Source organism: Struthio camelus, chromosome 2 (genome assembly GCF_040807025.1).
Source record: "Struthio camelus isolate bStrCam1 chromosome 2, bStrCam1.hap1, whole genome shotgun sequence".
Lineage (NCBI taxonomy): Eukaryota > Metazoa > Chordata > Aves > Struthioniformes > Struthionidae > Struthio > Struthio camelus.
In genome coordinates this window covers 65,811,647-65,821,194 of record NC_090943.1, presented here as the reverse complement: position 1 = coordinate 65,821,194, position 9,548 = coordinate 65,811,647, and positions in this window count along the sequence as shown.

Genomic DNA, 9,548 nt, shown 5'->3' with positions numbered 1-9,548 from the left:
TTCCTGGCAAGCAACTGAGTCAGCTGTGAGGTTAACCCTGCTTCCCTAACCCCTCCTGAGGAAGAACCAAGTGAGCCTGGCTTTCTTTCTCCTAAAGATGGCAGGTCTTTCCAGACTTCCTGCAGGGCTTTTTTCTGATGCTTGAGCAAACCTTAGGGAGGGGTGGAGGAGCAATGAAATGGTTCCTATTATGAAGCGGGGCTGGTATGTTGGGCAGTGAGCAAAACTAAGAAGTTCATTTTTTGTCCAATTAGAGCAAATGTCTACCTCCAGCCAAGAAGTAAGTTTTACCTTCTGTAAATTTGATTTTGACCTAAGCCACACAAAGAGCGAGGGAGGGGAGCTGCCTTTAGAAAGCAGGCCAAGGTAGCATGTTTCCTCGGCTGCAACTGGGCCTCTCAAGGCTGCCTCAGAGCCTAGTGCAGAAAGTGGATTGGCTGAGGATGGCTTTAAGCCCCTTTTACATACGCACGATCCTAGAGCCAGGCATCTGGGCCAGTTTCTGGAATAATTATGTCCACCAGTACTTTTGGTTCCAAGGGATCATTTGACAGATGACAGTCAGTGGAGCACAGCAGTGACCCAGACCTACTTCTTCTCAGCTGAACACAGTCCTAGTAGCCCAGGGCTAGTGAGGGAACAGCCACAACAGCTCTCTGTGAGTGGGGAATTCCCTTCTCCTACCCTAACATAGGCTGATTAATTAAAACCCCATCATGACTGGTTTGCCTTGCAAAGCAGCGCCCTTGAGTGCAAATCTAGCCCTCAGATCATACACAGAAGTTTGTCAATGACACGTCTTGCATTTTGCTCCAGCTATATCTAGCTGGTTTATAAGTTGGCATCCTCTTTTGCCAGGTCTTGCCTATGTGTTTGCCATTAGACTGTGAACTTCCTAAAGCATAATTTCCCATGGGGATGTAGAGTTAGAAGGAGCTTTTTGGCTCTGCTGCTGCTAGCAATGTTTACTGTTATCCCATTCACAGATTTATCGTGTTAATAGTTCAAAGGTTTGTGGCCTTAATACTAGCTGAAAGACTGTTCCAGTCCTTTCTCCCCTCATTATTTAAGTCTAGTCAACACATGTTCATAGGCACTTTATGTCTTTTCCACCCCTGGAAATGTTGGAAAAAAGCTGCAACATTTTGTGAGTTGAAAAAAAAGAGCTAGACGTTGACTTTCATTCACTTCCTCTTCAAGCAGAGCGAGCTCTCCCAGGTGTGGCCCTGCCTTTCCACTGCAAACCTTATCCCTATCAGAGGCAGCTGCTGTAGCAAGACTGAAAAGGAGTTTTCTCTCTTACCCTGAGATCTCAGCTTGCTTGCAGCCATGTAGCTAAAGAGTGCGTTTCTGCAGCAGAGTAGCTGGTAGCTATTGTGGTATAAATGGGCTCGGTAGTCTACTCAGCCTTACAGGTAAGTACCTGCCTGCCTAACAAGCTGTTGTTTTGGAGCAGTTTTTAGGATCATCTTGTATTACAATAGTCCAGGCTTAAAAGCTTTGATGTCTCTGTAATAGAAGCTTTTGTTCAAAACAGTTTTTTTTCTTCCTTATTATTTTAAAGGTGCATGAAGAAGTCTTAAAAGGCTTACTTAATTTTTTTTTTTTTTTGAACTGTGAGGTAGCCTTTTGGTAACCTTGTTCATGGTAGAAGCCTACTGAGCAGACTAATGAAGTAAATTGGGAGCTTTCTTCACCATTCACTGAAGGAGCAAGGTCATATATCTTTAGGAAAGCTTTTCTCAATTGCTGGGAGTTCAATGTGTATAAGCAAAGAGATGGGTGAGTTTGGCTTTACTTGCATGATCACTTTGCTAGTGGCATTTCATAGCCCCTTCTTCTGTGGGGCACAGGTGGATGGGCTTCCAGAAGCATTCAGTGCTCATGTCAATTAAGCCAGCAGCAAGCATGTCTGTAAGTCTGAGAACGAGGAACAAAATAGAGAGGACCTGAATTTATGAACTACAGGTTGAACAAAATACATAAACAGTCTTCCCTATTTCTTATGAGTTGAGAAAAGTGGTCAAGAAGACTTGATTTTTCTGTTGTGTTTCACTTTAAGGCCTTAAGTCGATTGAAAGGCACGAGCTCATGTTCTTTCTTTTCTATGCGTGCTGAATTAAATAAGTGTTTTATCTGATTAGAAAGAAGCAGAGTTCTGACAGAAGGGGAAAAGATGTATCGTTTTCTGAGGGGATGTTCTCTGCTGGTTTTTGTAGCCCTAGTACTAGGCTGTAGGCCTTTGGACGTGATAAACTCTGTGACCTCTGCATGGGAATTAAAGAAGGTTTGGGGATTTGGTTTTGTGTGTAGTGTTCTTCTGTTTTGATGTGGTTTTTTTGTTGTTGCTGGGTTTTTTCTCCCCTTTTCCTTTCACTGCTCCAAATGATAGGAAGCTTGGATAGAGACATTAAATGACATTAAGCTACTCAGTTTCCAGAGCTCACTTTGCTTCTCAGAAGAACTGCCTTTTCTTTTCTCGGCTTGATAATTTATTGCTATAGTCTGGAGAAAGATCAGTCTTGCACATGTTGTATAGCATTCCTTTTAGCTTTCTGGGTATTTTCCTCGATCAGAAAAGGGTCTGTGCTGTTACCCTCTATGCTATATAGGTTGTCTTTTGCAATTGGAGAAACTTTCAGTAGTTGCATTAAGTAATAGGACAGAAGTCAATTTGTGGAGGCAAAGCAGGACAGCTGTGTCAAATACAGATGACATCTTAGTTGGTGGATGAAGACAAATCTTTCTTTTCCTCTAGAATGAGCACAGCCCCTTCTGAGTCAGCGTTCCTTGCCTTCCTACCCTGGCCTGAACTTCTTTCTCTAATATACTTCACCTATTATATATGACACCAGCTGAGCTAAAGCATGCCCTTTGCTGGTGGAGGTAGCCGTGTGATAAGTAGGCTCCTTTCCTCTTAACATTGAAGAAGAAATCATATCAGGGTAAGGAAAGCAGTATTATCCCCGAAGTTATCTGTTTTTCTGCAACACTGAAGTGTTGCAACACTGTAGTGTTGCAGAACACTGGCTTCTTTCTAGTTATACTTGTTTACACTTCTCTGTAAGTCATACCTACAAAGCAGACCTTTTAATATATCTTCAGCATGGCCCATCCACAGCCACACTGGTTACAGCATGGGACTTTGGAGGACAGTGTTTTTTTTCCATGCGCTCTTGCAGCATCCCCAGGGAAGCCCCTACAGCTTGGTCTCACTCTCAAGCTGTCCATACAGTGCAACACCGCACAGCTCCATGAAGCAGCTTTGCATGAGGGGTGCTGCTTCCTGTAAATCCTCAACGTTCATAGCGATCTTGCTGAAACACCTTATAATGATATACTTTTGTCTAGAGTTTAGAAAGGCCAAGAGAGAGAGCAAGCTTATTAAGAGAGAGCTTGAGGAAGAGGCTGACATCAACTACTGCTCCAGCTATGTGCCCTTAAGGACCTTTGTCAGGAGCTGATATCCAGCTGTGGAGAGTACGTCCTGGTCCAGAAGTGGAAAGGCACTTTGACCCCCACTAGACCACTCTAGATCTGATATCACAGTTGGTATCACAGTTGTGACTGGATGTAATCATGAGCGCCTGTATGGCTTTACATCTCCTAAGTCATCTTGACTGGTAGCTGTCTGTCACATCCCAGGTGTCAGCACTGCACATAGGAGGCCCAGCATGCCCAGCTGTGATGCAGGCCCGTGATGCAACACGGGTTTCCAACCAGCATCTCCCCAGGGCCTACAATGGCTGTGCTTGGATGGACACCACCTGTTGTACCCCACAGTGCCAGTGATCACTGCTGACTGCTCATGTATGAGCAGTAGTGTCAACCTCCATTGCAGTTTAAGTGTACCTTACATGCCTATCCAGGTCTTTGTTCAAGTGAGCTGTCGGTGGCTGAAGGCCAGTTGATGCTGCCTACAGGGTAAGCTAGCTGGGGAGTACTACCAGGATCACTGTGTTTTACTGTGCACTTTCCAGCCTGGGTCAGGACTGTGGGATACCCTTTCAGTCCCATGGCTCTGGGAATGAAGACTGCACAGTCCAGAAGACTTTTGCCCAAACTGACACCAATTTTCATCCCAGGTTGAGCCTAGGCGACGTGACACAGTGCAAGAAGAGCTGGATAACTCTGTGCCTGTTCTTCCTTCTGTCCCTCAGTCCTGCCTCCAGGTACCACATCGCTATTTATATCCCTGTCACTGCTTGATCTGGAGTATCCTGAGTCTTCCTCCCACCTCCTTCAAACAATACTCCCCTGCCCTCCTCCTGTCCCCTATTCCCACTGCTGCTCTAACGCTGGGCATGGGTCCATCTCCGCCAGCCAAGCCTGCCAGAGATCCCTGCCCTGTGCATCAATTAAACCTCCTTATTTAAAGAAATGCAACAAAACCCGCTGGCTTTTTCCTGGAGTTTCTGCCATTTAGCTGAAATGAAAGGCAGGCTTATCCCACGCTGGGGGCTGTTGCCACTTTCTTTCCCACAATACTCCAGGAAAAATGCTGTGTGACCTCTAACATTCAGGGACATGTTTGCTTGCAAATTCACAACTCCTGGCACACACATGTGTGTACATACACAAAAACGCATGCTGTGCCCCTCTCTTGCTCACCCAGTGCGTACCTCAAAGCTTGCTGTAGGAGCCTGTTCTCGAGTCCACCCACGTCATACCTCCTGCCTTTGGCTGCCCTGACTTCTGGGTCACATCTCCCTGCTGTGCCCTGTCCCCTCCCTTTCCGCTTCCCCACACACGCAATTTCAAGGTGCTTTATCTCTGCAGGGTAAGGCTACCTACCGGCCTTGCTAGAACAAGCACAGATCCCCTCTCAAGGGGCTACCAAGGAGCTGGGAAGTGGGAGGAAAGAGCAAGTGATAGAAAGAGTGGTTTTTGCAAAGGGCAGTGAGTCGAAAGAACATGTTGTTAAGTGGAAAAACACTTCAAATACTTGAAGCTGACAAAAGGAGAAGGTTTTTCTACCTTGTTGACAAGAAGCTGCTCTCACATCTCAAGGCTTCTGGCATAAACATCCCCTGAAAGCCAGTTCCAATTTAAGAGTACTTCATGGCCTATGCATTTTATTGGGAGATCAGATCCAGACAGTTTCAGCTCCCGAGAGGGGACCTTGCCTACCTGCATCCTTAGGAAGGTGCCTTCCTCCTTCAAAAGGCAGACCCAATAGTGAGTGCAATGTAATAAGCTGCATCTGCAAGGGCCCGTGCTATGGAGGCAGCAAAAGGAGCGTGCGTCTACATGAGGGCAGCGAGCCCCTCTCTTCCCACTTCTGCCCGGGCCGGGGTCCTGCAGGCTGCTCGGCCTACTCCGGGGAGCTGTGCTGCACACACGAAATCATGCGATTAGAAAGCTGTTGGATTCAGGATTGTTGGAACGGGCTCTCCAGTGAGTTTGAATGAATAGCAAAAGAGTGACACTCTCTATGTCTTGCATGATTCAGTCATATCAGGAAGATACTTGAGATTCTGAAATGTGACTTAGAGGTACACTTCGTCTTGCCAGCTCAAGTAACTAAAAAATATATTGAGTTATTCTCCCAGATTAATGAGCTTAATTTAAAGCTCTAGGATTTTTAAAAGGATGTATTTTAGGTTCTCTATTTTCTAGTTTTGGATTCTTTTCAGTGCAATCGGGAAGATTCAGTATACTTTTTTTAACATGAAAGTTGAGCTTCAAATGCCATCGCTATATCCAGGAGAAGTGGTGAAAAAAGAAATAGAAGGAGGAAAAAAAAAAAAAAAGGAAAAAGAGAAACACAACACAAAGCTTACAATAAGGTCCTGAGCTGTCAGCCTTAAATACTTCAAGCTAATTAGATCAGACCCATCTAGCCCAAATTTATGTTGGTGGTGGTATGCCATATACTGAATATATAATCATGGGTTGTTTAACTGTTGCTTCTGAAGCAAAGCAGAGATAACAGTAACTACGGGCAGGCATATTGTATGTTGGGAACGGGGACTGCTTTCTCTTTGACTGTGGCTTTCAACAGGGAAGCCACCAAGATGGACGATGGCAGTCAGGCGCTTTCGTTCCCCTCCTCTTTCATTGGTACTTTCTGCATCTTTGGTTATATCTTGAAGGCCCAACTTTGCAAACCTCAGTGCCCTAGGTTAGGCATCTAAGTGAAAGAAGTGCTGAAGTGTTCCCTGCCCCGGGACTTTCCCTACCTTTACAGGTTGTGTTGGGACAATATCCTGGGCTGCCTGGTGGTGAGTACCCAAGCTCTGTTGTGGCGTTCCTGCACTCAGGCATTGTGAGGGAGCCTGGGTGTGGGGTGTAACCCACGTGTAGGGACGAGGAACAGTGGTCACGCTAGAGTTTCTTTGTGCAAAGAGTCTGCATTAGCTACCTAACCTTACACTTAACAGCATGGTTTGCAAGCAACAGGGGAAAAAGACTCGGCACAAGAAACGCAGCACTCTCTGGTGTTCACAGTGAAAGAGTCTACCTCATTTTAATCCCACCTCTGCCCCATTGCTGTTTCTTCAATTGCATGGAGGAGCAGTGTGGTGTGCTGAGAGAGGTGAGGCGTTTCTGCAGCGGAAGAGATTGGAGGTCCTGGTCGTGACTGGGCAGACCGAGTGGGAGAGGGCTCGGAGCCAGGCATGGGGACGAATGAAGGAGAAAGGAGATTTGCCACCTCTGGGATAGTTAAATGAGAAATTAAATCCCTGCACAAGCTTAAACAAGAAGCTCAATCGCTGCGCAGACTAAGGAAGCATGGAGCAATGCTGGACTGGGACAGGCCTGGGCCACGCCGGGAGGTTATCGGTTCTGCCCCAGCGCTGCACGTGCCCTCTTGTGTGCTCCAGGCACACAGGCACCAGCAGGAGGAAGGAGCAGGTCGTTCTGGCGTTGGATCTATCCGGCACCAGCGTCCATCTCGGGCGGTTTTGCCTCTTTAGGGGAAGCAGAGTGGCCCCTGGCCTGTAGGTGGGCAGCAGAGGGAGAAGCCGGGAGAGAGGAGACGGCTCCCGCGGCTGGTGTGGGAGGTGTGCTGGTGTGCAGAAAGCAATCTGCAGGGAAGCACTATTTCAGGCAGTGCTGTCAGGCAGCATCCGTAAAGGGACAATATATTTCCCCGGCGTGACAGCTCCAGCAGACAGTGCAAGCGTAGCTGGTCCAGCGCTCTGTTCCAGTGCTCGCTTCCTAATTAGGAAGAGAATTTAGAAAGAATTCCCTAATTTTTGCTCTTTATCAACACCTTGGCACTCATGCTAGTGGTTACCTTGCTAGGGCAAAGCAATTCTGTAACATAGAGATCTTTGCTTTAAAAAAAAAAAAAGACAGAAGAAGGCTGATGTAGAAAGTACTTGTGGTACAAATGATCGTAGGAGGACTCCACTTAGGCATGGAGAGACGCGCAGGTTCAAGGAGACAAATGAGCAACCATTTTTGAAGGTGCATTTAAAATGAAATAATGAACTATATAGAAAAAGTAGCCATACTTGGAATGCAAGAATCAGAGAGACTCAGACAAATTAAGAGGTAAATGTAAATAAAATGCAATCCTTCAAGGAAGGTGATTTATACGTAACCAATAATTCACTTGTGGAACTCACTGCCCCAGCTACTATTACTGTGGTCTGCAAAGAAATAATATTTAAAAAGGCTCATGAATAATACAAACACCAAGTGTTGCGCTGAGTAGGATAACAAATTATAAGGAATATAAATCACCATGCTTTAGATCACAAATAACAATAAATTGCCCAGTGATCAGAAGGCAACTTTTTTAGGGGCAGATTCCCTAATAATTGTTCATTTTGGCTTTTCTTGCACTTTTTTGCTCTGAGCATGTGGTGCTTGCCACTGTTTGAACAAGAGAAATGGGCTTAGGTGTATGAGGTGTCAATCGGGCATTTTCTAGGTACAATGTCTTATACTGAAGAAATTCAGCTTCTTCTCCTTGATAAGAACTATTTAAGAGGTATTTCCCTTACTAAACTCTACAGTAGCAGCTGAAACTCTGCAGTAATGCTGTTGTAAACGTAATGTTGGAAAATATTTTAAAATAATAAATTTTAGATTATTTCAATATTTTTGCATGGTTAACTACCTTTCTAAGCGAGTTCCTCGTCTTTGTCATAATTGTGTTTATTTGTTTGGGGCTTTTGTAAGCATTTCAAGATAATTTCAAGATAAACACTATGCTCAAACTATTGTATTTGTGTGGCACCTACTTTTAGTTGCTCTGACAAACTGATTTATAGATTGGATAAATACATGCTGCTTTATTTGACATACAAGGAAGCCTAGGTTCAAGCAATTTAGATTCCAGCTCCTTGCTAATAGAGATGAATACAGTTCTCTGAGCTAACATTTAATTTCTGGGCTGCCAGAAAGAAAATAATTTGAAGCAGCTAAGAGACAGTCGTGGAGCTGAGCTGGGTATAAATTGAATCAAGGCTTTCAGATCCAGGCTCTCTAAAGCATTTTCTGCCGTGCCTCGCTGGCTTGATTCCTAGTGGGATGCAGGGCACCGCTACTGGCACCGGAGCTCTACAAAGACATTTTGTGCGGCTTTCCCATCCTGAGGTTTTCCATGCGCGTTATCCTTACTCGGTGATGAAGCGGGGCTCAGGTGGCAGCACCCAGCTGACCTGTGATGATGAACGTAAGCTCAAAGCAGAACGGTGTGGCTTAGGTGTATCTGTATAATGGGTTGAACTGAAAAGAAGAATATTCTGGTACTGCTCAGTGCTGCAGGGCTTGTCTCTGGGTTTTTCTGGCCTTTCTGCATGCATAGGCTGCACCCCTTTGCATTAGCGGGGTCTTTCCTGTAATAACTCATTCCTGCCCTCATACTATTTGGAGGAAAAGGTTCTGACTCAGCAGCAGTTGTATTATTTTTCTCCTTCTCTCTCCCCAGCACCCCCTGAAATGCAGCACTTCCCCCATTCCAGTACCTCCAGTCCTTTCCTTAAGCTCAGCTTCCCCCAGAGCGTGCCACAGCGGGCTGAACCCGGCCCGTCGGGGTGTCTGAGCCTGCCCCCCAGTGGGAAATGGCAAATGTTGGGTTGCCCACCACCCGTCAGCCAGACCCGCTGCCCAGCTATCCCCAGCGCTGAAAACCGCTTGTATGACTAAGTCGAAATCTGTCCTCAGAGCACAGCCTCCCCTCTCAGCATCTGGGCAGGCTTGTAAAGAAACAAGTTTATTTTTCCTTATGGCTCAAAGGTAAAACATTTGGGAGGGCCTTCTGTCCCACTGCCTCGCACAAGAAAACATCTGTGAACAAGTTTGTTTCACCTATGAGAGGGCCAAATCCTGTACCCGTTACATAGTCCTTCTTGGCCCCTGGCGCCCCAGTTGGGATCGCCCTCGGGTCTGGCAAGCCTGGGCTGCTGGTCCCAAGGGTGTCCTGTCCCAAGGAAATGGCTGTTAAGTGCATAGAGAAACAGCTGCGTGCAGGGAGTTGAGGCTAGACATAGAGCGAGCAGGGGCTAAGGGAAGCCAACTCTTACTCGCAGCAGTTCAAACACAGGAGACCAGCCACTCCTCTGCCATTTTTTTTTTCTTTTTTCTTTTTT